Source organism: Heloderma suspectum, chromosome 14 (assembly GCF_057233095.1).
Source record: "Heloderma suspectum isolate Gila_16-S chromosome 14, 16-S_ref, whole genome shotgun sequence".
Classification (NCBI taxonomy): Eukaryota; Metazoa; Chordata; class Lepidosauria; order Squamata; family Helodermatidae; genus Heloderma; species Heloderma suspectum.
This window is the reverse complement of record NC_139471.1, coordinates 3,019,013-3,035,398: the sequence shown is the minus strand read 5'-3', so window position 1 is coordinate 3,035,398 and position 16,386 is coordinate 3,019,013. Positions and strand designations below refer to the sequence as shown.

Sequence of the window (16,386 nt, the reverse complement as noted above, 5' to 3'; positions counted from 1 at the left end):
GCTAACAAACCATGGTTTCTTAACCACGAACAACGCACAAAGAGAACCCATGGTTTGTTGTTAGGCTGGGAATTCTGGTTTGTTCATGGTTAACAAACCATGGCTTGTTAGCGAGGCGGGGTTCACACAACACAACCCATGATTCATGACAACCCACAGTTCAACTCATACTCTGGGTTGTTGTGTTGTGTGAATAACCTCACTGAATCAGTCCAACTAGCTCTGTATTGTCGACACTGATGGGCAGCAGCTCTCCAGGGTTTCAGGCAGGTTCTTCCTGACCTAACTGGAGAAGCCAGGATTCAAACCTGGGGCCTTCTGCATGCAAAGCAGGGCCTCTACCACTGAGCTACGGCCCCTTCCTCAGGTTTGATTACTGGCAGGAAGTTCTTTAAGCTAAATTATGCTGGTGTTGGGGGTATTTGGTGTTTGGGGTATTTCTCCAAAATGGAATTTGGTCCTCCGGTGGAAAGAGACTTGAGCTGACTCAAGCACTAAATATCTAGAGCCCAACACACACCAGAAGATGCCTCTGTAGAGAGCATCTCTGCTACTCTTGTGCCAAGCTAGGACAGCTGGGGGCATACAGAGAACTGCTCACCAGAGGCAGAGCGCTGGCCGACAATGATACAGGTCTTTGCTTTTACGTTCCGGCTGGCTACGGGCTGGGGAATATATGAGCGAGCATGTACATCAGAGCACACTCTTTGCCCTCCCTCAAAGTCTCGACACAATTTTAAATTTTTCCTCTGGGCAAGACCACAAATCTACTTGTGCGACTTACATTTTCCCAGCAATCTTTATCCTTGTCCTGTTTGTCTCACAACAGCTGGATCCCAAGCACATTTAACTGGAAGCAAATTATGCATTTGAAATAAATAAGAATGCTTAAGAACAGAAGAACCATCAGAAGAGCCCTGCTGGATCAGACCAAGGGTCCATCTCATCCACCATTCTGTTCCCACAACTGGCCAACCAGCTGCCCACAGGAGACCCACAAGCAGGACATGAGTGCAATGGCACCCTCCTGCACATGTTCCCCAGCCACTGGTGTACATAGGCTCACTGCCTCTGATACTGGAGGTAGCACAGAGCCATCAGGACTAGTAGCCATTGATAGCCTTCTCCCCCATGAATTTGTCTAATTTAGAGGAGGATTATGTATGCTGCCTTGGGGTCCTTAAGGAAGAAAAAAGACAGGATATAACTGTAATAAACAAATAAATAAATAATCCCCTTTTAAAGTCCAAGCCAGAGCGAACGTTGTGCTCACTTCCTGAACAACCCCAGCGCTAAATAACTGGCAAACAGTGTGAACAGTATCTGCCCCTCAGCATCTGAGCCTTCAGAGTAAGGACCAAACATTTCTATAGGCCTTATATATATATATATTTTAAAGAGCGATAAAACCTACAGCTGTCTTGACTTTAGACCTCCCACCACCACCGAGCTCTGCACTTTACAAACCTTACCGCAATTTGTCGGCCCTGTTTCTCCTTCCAGAGCCATTAAAACTGAAATCTGAAGTGTGCTTTGATTGGAATTGAGTTTCATCGAAATCAAATTCCAGGGCAATGGGTGTGCTATGTCTGTTGCAGCCAAAACAATGAAGAATCCCCTGGCACCGGAAAGACATGCAAGTGTATGATGGCAACAGCTTTCACGGACTAGAGGGCACTCTTATCGGATGCAGGAAGTGTTATCCTATGTTGGCAGGCATCTGATGAACTGGACCGGAACAACTCTGTTGTTATTTTAGTCAGTCCTAATAAAGCAGGGGTGTAGGGCACGCCAATTCCCATAGCTCCATCTCCTTTTCCCTGACCACCTATTGCTTGGTGGTTTCCCAGCGTTTGCTTGATTTTTTTCCCCATTCAAAATGCCTCTCCTAAGGATTAATTACTGTCAGTAAGAGCTTCTAGATATAAAACATGCTGGTATTTTGGCCTCCCGCTGCCCCCGGATGCAGCCCCCAAAAGCATCTCCAAAACTGAATTCAGCCCCTGGGCTGAAAGAGGTTCAACACTCCTGTAACAAATGGATTGCCCAACTGTGAATTTTGAATTTTGGGGATTGAAATCAAAGATTCAAAACCCAGGACAACTTCTTGTATGACACATGCATTCAGGAAGGGTTTTTAGAAACTTGGGAAAAGCACCATACGCATACCAATTATTAACATTGTTGGAACCGCAAGGGTCAGGTCCAGAAACTGCATGACAGGAAAACATTTCACTCACGCACTGGAATACTAATTCATTGCAGCAGCTTTGACAGGAAGAGAACAGCAATAAATTCCGTTTTGTTTACCAAATTCAACTTCAACGGCTCTTTAATATTTCAGTTAGCAAAGGTAAAAGCGCGTACCAGCGCATCAATTACTCAGGTCACAAGACAAACCTTTGGAAAGCAGCCAGTGCATCAATTCACACAGCCTTGCAAAATGCCTTCTTGAAAAAAAAAGAGAAAGAAAAAAGGAGGAAATGCACAAGTAAGTATTCCAATTAACGAAGCAGCATGTAATGGATACGTCATTTTTAAGTGCTTCTGTACTTTGCTGCCGCTGCACAGACCCCTCACGTACCAAAGTTCGGGAGTACTCCTACGGGCACTTCAATTCTCTTACAGAAGCCAAACCATTTGAAGAAGTCCTTGGGGGCACCAAATGCATTTTTAACCACAGCATGCTCAGGAACATACCAGCACTGGGAAATGTACTTATCTGATTTAAAACCCAAGAATGCACCACTGTTCCCAAGCACAAACACACACATACAAAGGTAAGGAAACAGATCCTTGATCAAGAGGGGCAACATGCAATACGCTCAGTTCCAAAAGTCCCACTGCCAATGTGAAAACCAATGTTCCCTTGCATGTCTTATAATTTCCTTCTCAGCAGGAAAGACGTGCACCTGTTGCTGAGATAGGCAGAAGGTAGATTTCCAGATGTTTGGGACTTCAACTCCCAGAAGCCTGTGCTGACATGGCCAATGGTCAAGAATGCTGGGAGGTGAAGTCCAAATCATCTGGAGCTCTACTTTCTCCCACCCCTGAGAAGGATCACATCTACTGGCTGGTCTAATCCCCATGGGTAGAGATTTAAGATTCCATTGCTACTTCTGCTTAAAGGAGAGGAGAGGGGGGAGGAGAGAGAGACTAGAATGGAAAAACAATCCCTCATTTTCTAATATAATTCCAAAATTATTTTTGAGAGCCTTACAGACCTTTTATTTATTTAATTTATTCCTTACATTTCTGTTCCACCCAATAACCAAAGCTCTCTGGGCTGTTGGAAATTAAACCCCTAAAATACAACACAATGAAACATCATAATAAAACCATTAAAAGTTTAAAACCGGATAAAACCAAAGTAAAAATCAGAGTGAACGCCAGCAGCAGTGTAAAGGCCTAAAAACACAATAACACATTCAAAAACAAAACGGAGAGACTAAAAAACCTGGGGAGAACAAAAAGGCTTTCGAAAAAAGCCACCAGCAAAAAAACCCTCTCCTTACCTGACACCCGCCTCACCTTATTTGGCAGGGGCGTCAGGAGAAGGGCCTCTGAGGATGATCGTAGGGTTCGGGCAGGTATATATGGAAGGAGACATTCTTTCAGGTAACCTGGCCCCAAACTATTTAGGGCTTTTAAGGCCAACACTTTTAAGGTGGTATGAAGTAAGCAATTTCTACCAGAAAACCATCATTGCTTTTCTTCAAGAAGTAGCAGTGCATACCAGTTCTCCCATTTAACCTCCATTCCTTCACCTCAAACGCCACACCAATTTATTATTATTTTTTACAACAGACACACACCTCTGGAGCTGAAGACACAAACGCAAACCCTTCTGCAAATTCCTTACATATCTTGCTGAAGAGAGAAAAATCACTCCTGTACCCTTGGATTGTAAAGACGGCACTTCGCAGGTGCATCTTTCTGACCTCCTCCTTGCGACACCTGCCCAAATTCTCTCTCTCTCCCCTCTGCTAAAAGCATTTATAAGTGCCAGAGCCCTCATCCTTTGGTCACCGCAAATGCTGAGATAAGGAAAAAGCAGCAGCAGCAAAGCACCCGACCAGTTCACCAATTCACCAACAGACCAGCGTGGGTCTTCTCAAAAGATAAACACACCTTTCTGCTGTTCCTTGGCTTTGGAAATCAAGATTTTTCAGACCACTTCGACATGATGCAACAACAGGGGAATAACTTACTTGCTGGGTGTCTGTGGCACGGGTGATGCAGCTGGTTCTGTATCTTATGGAAGAACTAAAGCAATGATATTCAAAGCAGAATGTACCAGACAGAAATCTCAGAGGATTTTTTAAAAAAAACTCGGGGAGGAGGTGGGGAGAGAAGAGGCGAAGTTGAGGATGTGTGTGTCCCCCAACCCACGCTGTTGGAGCAGAACAGGTTCAACAAAATACTTATTATGCTCCTCTGTAATGATCAAGGCACAATGAACCCTTTCAGGAAAAGAGAGCACAGAGAAGTCCTGGCCAAGGAGGCAGCAGCCTGAGAAAACTCCCCGATGAAAAAGGAAGCAACATGGTTATTCTTTTCATCTCCCCCTCCTCTGTGCAAAGGGGGGGGGGAGGATTAATGCAGGAGAGGAGACAGTCACTCTGTGATAAAATTAGTTATTGACTATAGGGTTTGCCTGGGATGGCCAGTTTTAAGCATGCTTGATTTTTTTGGGTGGAGGAGGGGTATCTTGCCCAGGCAGGTGGGAAGACCACACGTACCCCTCTCTCTGATCCTTCTTGCTTAATTTGGGGCGTGTGGCAGGAGACGCTCAGTTTGCACGTTCAAAAATGAAAGGCGATGACCCCGGGGGGTCCTGAAATACCCCCCCCACACACACACACACACTTCAAGTCTGAGAAGCCAGAAGGAAAAGAAGTGTGTGGGGGGGGGGGGCGGAGTCCGAGAAGGGGAAAGGAGGTGGAATTGTGCTGGGGGTGAGGTGAAGGCCGGGGAGGCCCTGGCAGGCAAGAGGGGGGTGTACGCCCTCCTAGCGAGGCAGCACCCTTCCTCAGGCAAAGGGTGGAGAACAGCAGGGCCTTGCCACATGGGGGAAAGGACTGGCCAAAAGCACCCCCACACACACACCAGAGCTCAGCATAAACACACACACACACGCACACCTGACTTTAAAAAATAAAAATAACAACACAGACATTTTTTAGCCAATTTGCATGGGGCATGTGTGCGATTTATGGGTGAGGGAAGGTGGGGGCATCCTGCTGCCCCCCAAGCAGGAAAGAGGAGAGAAACTGGGTCCCTGGGAAGTCTCTATAGCCAGACTTCCCCAACCCTGCCCCCGCTCCAGATGTGTTAGACTGCAACTTCCAGCATACTGGGAGTTGCAGTCCAACATGTGCGTGTATGGGGGGGGCAGGATTGGGGAAGGCTCAGACAGAGCCTGAGGGAGGCCTCTTTGGGGTGGAGACGGGGGGGGGGCTCAGAGGGGTAGGTTGGTGGGTGTTCAAACAGTTCAAACAGAGAGGGGGCACAGCAACTGATGTGCAAGGGATGGTCTCCAGGGTGCACCCCACCGGCTGGGAATATGGTTGGGGTGGTGGGAGAGAAGCTGCTCCCTCCTGGAAACACAGGGAAGGTATTAAACAGGGAGGGGGGAGTCTTAAAAGGTGAGGGGAAGAAGCCTTATATGGGGAGGGGGTCTTTAGTGGGGAGGGGGAAGTGTTATATAGGGAGGGGGAGAAGTCTTAAATGGGGAGGGGGGAATTTCATATGGGAAGGGGGAGGTCTGATATGGGGAGGGGGGAAAGTGTTATATAGGGAGGGGGAGAAGTCTTAAATGGGGAGGGGGGAATTTCATATGGGAAGGGGGAGGTCTGATATGGGGAGGGGGGAAAGTGTTATATAGGGAGGGGGAGAAGTCTTAAATGGGGAGGGGGGAATTTCATATGGGAAGGGGGAGGTCTGATATGGGGAGGGGGGAAAGTGTTATATAGGGAGGGGGAGAAGTCTTAAATGGGGAGGGGGGAATTTCATATGGGAAGGGGGAGGTCTGATATGGGGAGGGGGGAAAGTGTTATATAGGGAGGGGGAGAAGTCTTAAATGGGGAGGGGGGAATTTCATATGGGAAGGGGGAGGTCTGATATGGGGAGGGGGGAAAGTGTTATATAGGGAGGGGGAGAAGTCTTAAATGGGGAGGGGGGAATTTCATATGGGAAGGGGGAGGTCTGATATGGGGAGGGGGGAAAGTGTTATATAGGGAGGGGGAGAAGTCTTAAATGGGTTGGGGGAGCAGTCTTAATAGGCGCGGGGGGAGCCTCACCTGCGGACGGGGCTCTTCCATGGGGAGGGGGAAAGGGTTACATAGCGGCGGGGAGGTGTTTTAAATGGGGAGGGGGAGAAGTCTCGAACAGCGAGGGGAGGAAGCGTCATATGGGGAGGGGGAGGGGGCTCACCTGCGGACGGGCTCTTCCTCGGGGCGGGGGCAGGCTGTACGGGGCGGGGGCGCATGTTCCGCGGGGCCGCGGGCAGGGGGCTGCCCCCAGGCACAGCGGGCGGGGCGCCGCGGAGCCGCCGCGGAGCGGGGCGCCTTACCTGGGCTCGGCGGGCCGGCGCGGTCGCCCTGCTCCTGGCTGCCTCGGCCGGCGGCTCCTCCCGGCTGGCGGCAGGAAGTGATGGCGGCGGCGCGGAGGCGGAGGGCGGCCAGGCCGGGGGCGAGGCAGGCAGGCAGGCCTGGCCAGGCCCCGGGCCGCCCTCCCGGCCCGGCCCGGCCCCGGCCCCGGCCCGCAGCCCCCGCGCCGTGCCGCCCCCCCCGGCGCCAGCGGGGAGGGGGCTGCGGCCCCGCCAGGCGCCGGGGCGGGGGCTTCAAGCCTCGCAGGCCCAAAGAGAAGGGAGGCCGCGAGGAATCGGGAACGGGGCGGCGGGGCGGCCTCCCCACCCCGGCGCCCTGCAGATGTGTGCGACTACAGCCCCCAGCACCCCGCCAGAGGTGTGGGACTCCAGCCTCCAGCATCCCCCACCAGCCGGAGCTGTAGTCCCACACAGCTGCAGGGCGCCGGGGTGGGGGGAGGCTGCGGGAAGGAGTCACTAGTCCTCATGAAGGGGCCCAGGAGGAGGAGCCGCCGCCCCCAACCCTCCGACATCGGGTGGCCCCTAAGTATTTTCAGTTAATGTTACTAATATATTATCGTTATTATCGTTCTCATCATTATCACTGATTGCATTTCTAGGCCACCTTCCCAGAACGTGCGTGTGCGTGTATATATAACAAAACAGAACAATATCAACAAGAAAAACAATACCACATACAAAATAGAACAATATCAACAAAGAAAAAATACAAAATAGAAGAATACTGACAAGAAAAAGTAACAAAATAGAACGATATTGACCAGAAAAAACAAACAATGAAATAGAATGATACTGACAAGAAAAAACAAAATGGAATAGCAACAGCAACAAAATTGTGAAATACAAACTAGAACAATACCGACAACAACAAAAAATGCCAAAATAGAACAATTTTGACAACAAAAATAACAAAATAGAACAACATCAACAAAAAAATAAGAAAATGCAAAGCAGAATAATAACGACAACAGCACTGCATCCTGCAAGGGAGGACGGTTCCTTACTTATGGATAATTTCCAAAAGCAGAACCCCTCTTAGTCTGTTGCTGCAAAAACTACACAGTCTTGTGGCCCCTGGAAAAGACTCACAAATTTATTCTAACAATCCATTCAACTAACGCCAAGAAGGACAAAGGTTTTCTTATAACACTCATGATAATCCGCTCACCCTTGCAAAGATGTCTGTGCTATCACCCCACAACCTTTTGTGAATAGCAACCATTAAAGGTCGGTACTTCTTTGCATGTCAAGTACAACACAGCTGAAACACAGCTTACATTTCTCCTGCCCCCAAGCATGTATATATAAACCTGCCAGTTTGAGGTCAACCCTTCATGCATCTAATGTAGTGGACAGTGTCTGCAAAAGCGTGTGCCCAGAATAAAATTTGTGATTTGTTAATTTGTGATTCGTCCTCCCTGGCAGGGCTCAATGTTACTCCCCAACACTTGAGTTAACAAGTCAAGATTCCTTTTGTTAAAAGTCCTAAATCCTGGGATCTATATTCTACAGTGGCTGTACAATATTCACCATTGTGAAGCTAGGAAAGACCAGGTAACCATCCAGTCATGGAGCTTAGACCCTGGGTTTAGGACGCAATCCGATACCATATTTAAGAAGAAAAACATCAGACAACTCGCAGCATTCCCCAGCCAGCTATGCTAGACAGGCGGCATGCTCTCATCCAAACAATCCCAAAGTGATGCCAAATGGCCAATGTTTTTGTGAGCCTGTCTTCCCACAACCCATATCCACAACCACCACCATTAGAAATATATGAAGTTTGCCTTATACCATTGGTCCATCTAACTCAGTATTGACTACACCAATTTTCCCCAGCCTGGTGAACTCCAAATGTATTGGACTGCAACTCCCATCATTCGCAACCAGGCTACAGTGACTGGCAGCAGCTCTCCAGAGTTTCAGACAGGAGTTTTCCAGCCCTACCTGGACAATCATAACCGTATCACCCTTCCTCCCAAGATGCCAAAGATGGAACCTGGAACCTTCTGTGTGCAAAACAGGGACTCTACCCTTGAGCTACGTCTCTTTCCCAAATACAGATGACACCATCTGTTCGTGCACAAATGCAAACTGAGTTCTAAGGCCAGAATAGAAGGCTGTTTCTCTCCAAAAAGTGTGTGCCAAGCTGCGTTCCCCATCTTCAACCAGGGCTGAAGCTGATACATCACACTCCATAAGGGGTGACACCTCTGTGGTCCTCTTCCCAGGGGGTTCAACTGCAAGTGTTTTGTCAATTAGTGAATCAATCAACGGGGGCGGTGTGTGTGTTAAATAATGTTTTATGATGGTTAGCCACCTTGAGTACCATTTTCTTGGGGGGAAAGCAGCGTAGAAATCCCAGAAGGGCCACGAAATACGTGGTGTCCAGTCTGCGACAATTCTGTTTAAAGTTAGTTTAATGTGCCGCAGGACTCTTTGATGTTCTCACTGCAACGGACGAACACTTCCTGAGAGTTGCAGCATAACAGTTTGTATTTTCCACCCCCTTTCAATGATTAAGAGGTAACTATTCAAGGCTGCAAAACTGCTCAAGGCTGAGGAATTTCATTCCTCCTTGCGTTGGCTGCCTGTATGTTTCCGAGCCAAATTCAAGGTGCTGGTTTTGACCTATAAAGCCTTGCAAGGCTTGGGGCCACAATACCTGATGGAGCGCCTCCCTAGGCATGAACCAACCCATACACTGCACTTGGCATCCGAGGCCCTCTTCTGGGTGCCTCCTCCAAGCGAGGCTCAAAGGGTGGCAACAAGACAGAGGGCCTTCTCAGTGGTGGCCCCCAATTATGGAATAATCTCCCTGATGAAGCCCGCCTGGCACTAACATTGTCATCTTTTCAGCGCCAGGTTAAAACTGCCCTCTTCTCTCAGGCATTTGGCAGCATGCAATGAGTTTTAAATTAGGTCTTGGAAAGTCTTTGGCTGATGGCTTAACAAATTGTTTTGAGATATATGTTGTCTATGTTATTTGTTTATGTGGTTTTAAGTAAATGCTTTTCTTTTTGTGCTTTGTATAATGTGTTTTAATGGTTTTTAATTTTTGTGAACTGCCCAGAAAGCTTCGGCAATGGGACGGTATAGAAATAAAATAAATGAATGAAATGAAATGAATGACTGAATGGATAGATGGATGGATGAATGCCTAGTATTTAGGAAAATTGCAGGGAGTTAAAACAAACTCACTGCAATATAATATTTTTAAAAAGATCTGACGTTTACATAGGAAGCATTGATATAACGCCATGTACCTCCTGAGCACAATGGCTAATTACGCATAACAACACTGTGGTGTATGGCGATGCGGGGAAAGGGGGTGTGGCCAGGGGAAAGGAGGCGTGGCCACCTGGAGAAACCCAAAGGGCCAGAATTGGTCCACAGGCCTCAGGTTGAACACCCCTGCTATACAGTCACCTTGCCTGTTACAAGGATTCAAAATGCCAGACGGCAAGCCTGAGCATCAACTCATTGCCTATAATAAACAAAGCCAAACTCACACACTTACACTTAAACACATACACATACCTCCTTGCAAATTATCCCTATGGTGATCAATATACTTTTGATTTTGCAGTGCTGATAGGGGTTTTTTTCCTCCCGTAACATGCTTGATTACCGCTCAAAGTGACATCATTGCTGGAGCATTGATTGATTTTTCCCCCCACCCCTCATGAATATTCACACAGGATTTCAGCCAGGAGCAGCATTAATATTCCAAGGAGGAACAATGAATACACTCCAGTTTAATGAATGATTGTAAATATGGATCTGATGGATGACATGACAGGGAATATTTCAAAAGACATCCATTTTTCAAGTCCGATGCTATTATTAGAAACAAAGGGGGGAAAGCAGGCACGAAGGTTGTATTACCAAAAATAAAAAATGAAATTAAGGCGAAATAAAAAAATAAAAATAAACACAGCTGGAATCTAATTTGAGGAAGAAAGACCTAAACTTTTGCAGAATGATGGACTTTTCCTTACATACTCAGAAATGGTTCTTGGTGCAAATTTGGAACAAGCAAGTCAGCGGCCACAATCATAAACTGGCACTTAAACTCAGTGACTGACTCCCACCTTTTTCTTCATCAGCTTGTCCAACAAGCCAGTTCCTTAGGGCTTCCTGTCCTTTGCCCAGGGTTTGGTGGCAACTGAGCATTTTCTGGTAGAGACCTTCTCATCTCTTGACAGAACTGCACTTGAAGGCAAATCTTGAGACCAGTTGGGGTTTAGGCTGGCTTCTGGCACGGAAACAGCCCTAGTTGCCCTGCATGAGGAGCTGTATGTGCCACTCCCCTAAACAGCGCGTAGCTTTGTAGTTCATTGAAGCTAGGAGAGATCATGAGGCCAAGGGACAGAGCTTTCCCCTCCCGCTGCTGTGGGGCACCCCCTCCTGAAGGGGGAAGGAGTGGACAGACCCCTCCCTCAAGGGGCTATAGGGGTTCCTGTGCCTAGCGGTGTCAGTGAGCATGCATACACTCAGACAGGGTGAGTACAATGACCTGGTTCTCACAACACAACAGCCCATGGGTTCAACCACCATTTCCACTTTTACTCAGAAACCCATGAGCAGCTGTGTCATAGGCTGCTTGGCGACACGTGTGAACCCGGACTGTGGTTGTTTAGGGGTTTGCTGTTGGGCTCAATGTGTCCAGCTCGGAGAGCTGCAGAAGTCTGCTCGCAAGCTTCTCTGTATCAAACTAAGGGCTATTCTCATTCATGCGAAGCCAGGTCCATTCACTCGTCACTAACAAAGGGCAGTTAGAGCATGTTATGGCAGAACCCATCTCCATTAAATGTCCTTCCACCTATACGTATAAATAACTGTGAGGGAAGCAGAACCACATGAGACGGTGAAGGGCTTTAAAAGGAACATGAAGGAGAAGCACGGGAAGAGCCAGTGCGGTGTAGTGGTTCGAGCAGCCTTCCCCAGCCTGGTGCCCCCAGATGTACTGAACTGCAACTCCCATAATTCCCAGCCAGCATGGCCAATGGCAGTCCAGAACATCTGGAGGGCACCAGGTTGGGAAAAGCTGGGTTGGAGTGTTGGACTGGGTCTCAGGAGTTATCCAGGTTCTAGCCCCCACTGGGCCATGAAGTGACTTTGGGTGGCTTTGGGTCAGTCGCTGACTCCCAGCCTCGCAGGGTTGTTGTGAGAATAAAATGGAGAGGAGGAGGATTATGTGAGCCTCAGACCTTGGGCTCTTGCTCCTTGTAAGAGGGGGGAAAAGGCAGGAGAAATGTAATAATAAATAGATTAATCCCCCAAGGGGCGGGGGGAAACAGTATAATAAATGAACATAGAATTAAGGGAGCACAAAGTCTCCCAGCCACAATTTCAGCTTCCAGGGCACCTTGGTCTTCCCTGGCAATCGGAGGGCTGCCATCAGTCCCATGCGGCTCAAAGATTTTTTCACCCAGAGGGGTTGAAGAGCAGAGCAGAAAGCCGCCGGTGGGCAGGATGCAAAGCTAGGCGGTGGCTAGGGTGCTGGGAACAGCTGGACCGACCCTAAACATTACCAGGTCTGCAGGAGATGGCGCACTAAACATCTCACCAGGGAGGTGCAGGTTTCTCAAGGCTGAGCGGAGTGAAACGAAGCCAAGAACAAAGAGATGCTCAGAGCTGGGCAAAGGAGCTGCTACAAAACACCCAGCGCCTGGCGCAGCTCCAAGGGAGCGAAACAACAGCCACCAACGGAGTCCAGGGCCTCGCTGCAGCAATTGCTGAACAAACATTCTGATCTGGTGCCAGCCCCCCCGCCCCCCCGATCATGCGCTACCAGGGACAGCAGATCGTCAAGGTCACCAGAACTTCAATACCAAACAGTAAAGAGGCTGGGATTTTGACAGGCGTAAGATGCTAGCAGCAGCTTCTCCATCAAAGGCAGGAGTGGGGAACGTCAGGCCCATGGGCCCAATCCAGGGCTCTGGGGTTCCCCACAGGGCCCCACCCCTTGGCTACTGATGGTTTGGTGGTTTCCTGAGTTTTGAGCAGTCCCGCCTCCCCTCAAAGGTTGAAATGTGTCTCCTAAGGCTTTGTCACTGGCAGAAAGAGCTTCAAGATACAATATGCTGGTAGTTTGGGTCTTTTGGCCTCCCACCCACCTTATTTTATTTCCTCTTGGAGATCATTGCATGGTGCAGTATTTGCATAACTTGAATTACGGTGTTGCTAGAAGACAGGAAAGGGGTGTGTGAAGCAGGGCGCTCAGATTACAGATGAGGAAGGCCTCACAGGGCTGCAGTCCATTGCTATCCTGTACATGCTGGGCATTTTGATGAACTGCTTGGTGTTATTAGAGTGTGGAAATTTACAACAACAATGAATCAATGAATAAGGGCGCAATCCTATGCATGTTTCCTCCCCATTCTCTGAAAAAAGTCCTACAACTCCCAGCATTCCCCAGCCAGCCAGGCCCTCTAGAACATGCTCTGATGTTCGTGTGAAAGCAGCCCTTCTGTGCAAAAGAGCCAAGGCAAGTGAAGTTGACATACAGGATTTATAGCATTTGATGAAATAGGCTGTAGCTCATGAAGGCTCATGCTAATTTATTAAAATATCTGAACAGCTAAAGGTGTAATCCTATGCATGTTTAGACAGAAAGAAGTCCTACAACTCCCAGCATTCCCCAGCCAGCATGGGAGGAAAAGGTCCTACAACTCCCAGCATTCCCCAGCCAGCATGGGAAGAAAAAGTCCTACAACTCCCAGCGTGCCTCAGCCAGCATGGGAGGAAAAAGCTCTGCAACTCCCAACAATGCTGGGAATTGTAGGGCTTTTTTCTGTCTGAACATGCATAGGACTGCACCCTAAGAGACTTTAGAAAAGTAAAACTAGGTGTCTAGCAGCAGCCAAAAAGCAGGAGTTTGGGCACAGCTCCTCTTCCCTGGACAAATTTTGCCCCCTCACCCATAACCTGTATAGCAGCCTTCCCCAACTTGGTGCCCTCCAGATGTTTTGGAACACAATTCCCATAAGCCTCAGTAAGCATGGCCAATAATCAAGGATTATGGGACTTGCCGCCCCAAACATATGGTGGTTGCCAAGTTGGGGAAAGCTGCCCTAACTCCCCCCTCCATTTCAAGAACGATTGATCGTCTGTTGCTTGATTGAGACAGCCCTGTGGCTGAGGGACTTGCATATTTAATCGGAGTATCATTGACCACTGTTGCTCTAACCTTACTGGAAGGATTCCTTGAGTAGTATCCACTGAGTTCTACCCAACATTAGTCTAACTTAAATCCCATTCATTTCAATAGGTCTACTCTACGTAGGACTAACACAGCATACAACCCATAATTTGCAGCCTATTTAAATTTCCATATAAACTAAATATCAAGGTGGACCCAGGAGATTAAAGAAAAGAAAACACAACATTGAATTCAAAGCAGGAACAACCATATAGCTGTCTTTCCCAAACTGGTAGCCTCCAGATGTTTTGAACTTCTTCACACGGTGCATAGTTGTGACGCACTACTTCTCATAGTGCGTAGTTCAACTATGGAATTCGCTACAAGATGTAGTGATGGCCACCAATTTGGATGGCTTTAAAAGGGGAGTGGACAAATTCCTGGAGGGGGATAAGGCTAACCAATGGCTACTAGTCCTGATGGCTCTGTGTTCCCTCCAGTACCAGAGGCAGTGAGCCTATATACACCAGTTGCTGGGGAACATGGGCAGGAGGGTCCTGCTGCACTCCTGTCCTGCTTGTGGGTTTCCCGTAGACAGCTGGTTGGTTGCTGTGTGAACAGAATGCTGGACTAGATGGACCCTTGGTCTGATTCAACAGGGCTCTTCCTCTTATGTTCTTAACTTCATCTCCCATCCGCTCTAGCCTGCATGGACAGGAATTCTGGGAGTCTAAAACATCTGGAGAATACCAGCTTGAGAAAGACTGCTATATGGAGTACTCTTGAGGGAGTTGTATTTAATCTTTGTAAACAGTCCAGAGAGGTGCAGCTATGGGGCGGTACAGAAATGCAATTAATAAATAATCCTAAGCAGAGTCACTATACAACAGGGGTGGGCAACTTGTGGCCCACCAGATGTTTGGCTATACTGGCTAGGGCTTATGGGAGCTGTAGGCCAAAACATCTGAAAGGCCACAAGCCCAGCCCTGCCCTACAGCAACCGCACAAACTACCTCGCAGCCATTTTTGGTAATTACTGAACAAAAACATGGTCTACAGAATATATTTTCTGGGCAGACATTTTTGCTCCGAATTAGGCAAGGGGGTGGGGGGAGTCAGGGCACACCGTTGGCAGGTGAAGAACTGAATGGAGATCTTGATTCTCCTATCCGCTCACGCCCTGTACCAAAACTATGGAAACTGGCTAAACAAAAGACAGAAATAAAACATTCGTTTCTATTCTCCCTCTGTTATTACTGCCCCCACTCCATCTCCAAATAAGTAGAAAAATACAGCCTACTTACTAAAAACCACACAGGCATCTCAATCTGTGACTGTTGGCAAAACCAGTGGCTGTTCTAACACCAAGTAACATCTATTGATGTAGGGCAGGGGTGCAGATCTGGTCCTCTGGGGTTCCCCTAATAGCCATGCCCCCCTTCCCTGGCTCCACCCCCTTTACCACAACCACCTATGATTTGGTGGTTTCCCAGGTCTTGGGCAGTTTTCCCCCATTCTCAAAGCTTGAAATGCCTCTCTTAAAGCTGCTTCTGGAAGAGAGTTTTAAGCTAAAATATGCTAGTGAGAGGTGGCCCCACCCCTCTTGCCTTTGGCCCTGCCCACCACTGGAATGTCCCCCTCCCCCAAGCTTCTCCAAAAGGGAATTCAGCCCATGGGCTGAAAGCAGTTCAACACCCCTGATGTAGGAGTATGCAAGCTTTCAAGTTACACAGGATTCTCCCATTCTTCAATAAAAACTTGCATAAAATCCCCGCCATACAGGACCTTGTGTCTCTGCAAAGCAAAATGCTGCCCTCTGGCGCCATCTTTATTTGGGTTCCAAAGAGCGGGTTTGTGTTTTAGAGCTCAGACCCCCACCTCTGCCTTGGACTTTGGTTCTTGGGCAAGTGACTTTTCTTTTAGCCTCACCAATTTCTCTTGTGGGAAATGAATGTTTTGTGCCCACTATGGTAACTATTTTATGAATAAGCAAGCCGCTCCCCCATTGCAGCCATTTTGTGAGACTGCCCACAACACTTTCCCAAAATTCCAAATGTGCCTACGGACCCAAAAAGTTTGGGGATCCCTGATTATAGTCAATGCCTCTACATTTTGACTTTTTAAAAAGTATACAATAGACCTTTTCTGGAAAACAATGCAAAGGGCATGTTTAAAATTGAAACTGGTTTGTTTTTGCATAAGAGATACTGGGGGTTCAAAGCTGCCTGGTAGTCATAACTAGTGCTGTGCCAAAAATTTCTCCTTTTTTTTACCATTCTCATTCCATTTGATAGTAGAGAAATTGCTTTCGAAAAGGCATTCAATGGTGAAGAAATGTCGGAGAAATTCTCATGGGTTAGGTTTGGGTTTCTCGGGCTTCCCTTACTTAGAAGGTGGTCGAGGAGTGAGCACAAGTGTCCTGTCTTTCATTGCAGTCATCTCTCTGGCAGCCTGTGGCCTCCTCAGCTTCCCACACTTCAATTAAAGCCCAGTTTAAGGCACCATGAGGGCTTTTTCAGATCAGTATGTGCAGGCAACCTGGGAGGCTAGCTGTGATTAGGTACACTCAAAACCACCAAAAAAATACACTATAAAACATCCTGAATGAGGCAGAACAATGGAAGCCACT

General features: G+C 48.0%; 1 protein-coding gene across 2 annotated transcripts in view; it reads right to left on the bottom strand.

Moving 5' to 3' along the window:
- NACC2 (NACC family member 2) overlaps positions 1–7,039 on the bottom strand; it is an 85,287-nt gene extending 78,248 nt beyond the window's left edge. Inside the window, exon 1 of one of the 2 annotated variants that reach the window (XM_084821344.1) lies at positions 6,575–7,039. The gene's annotated coding sequence lies outside the window, so the exon portion shown is untranslated. Of the gene's footprint in view, positions 1–6,435; positions 6,453–6,574 lie in introns of those variants that run through there. The other variant, XM_084821346.1, reaches the window with a different exon arrangement.
- Positions 7,040–16,386: the final 9,347 nt, after the last annotated feature.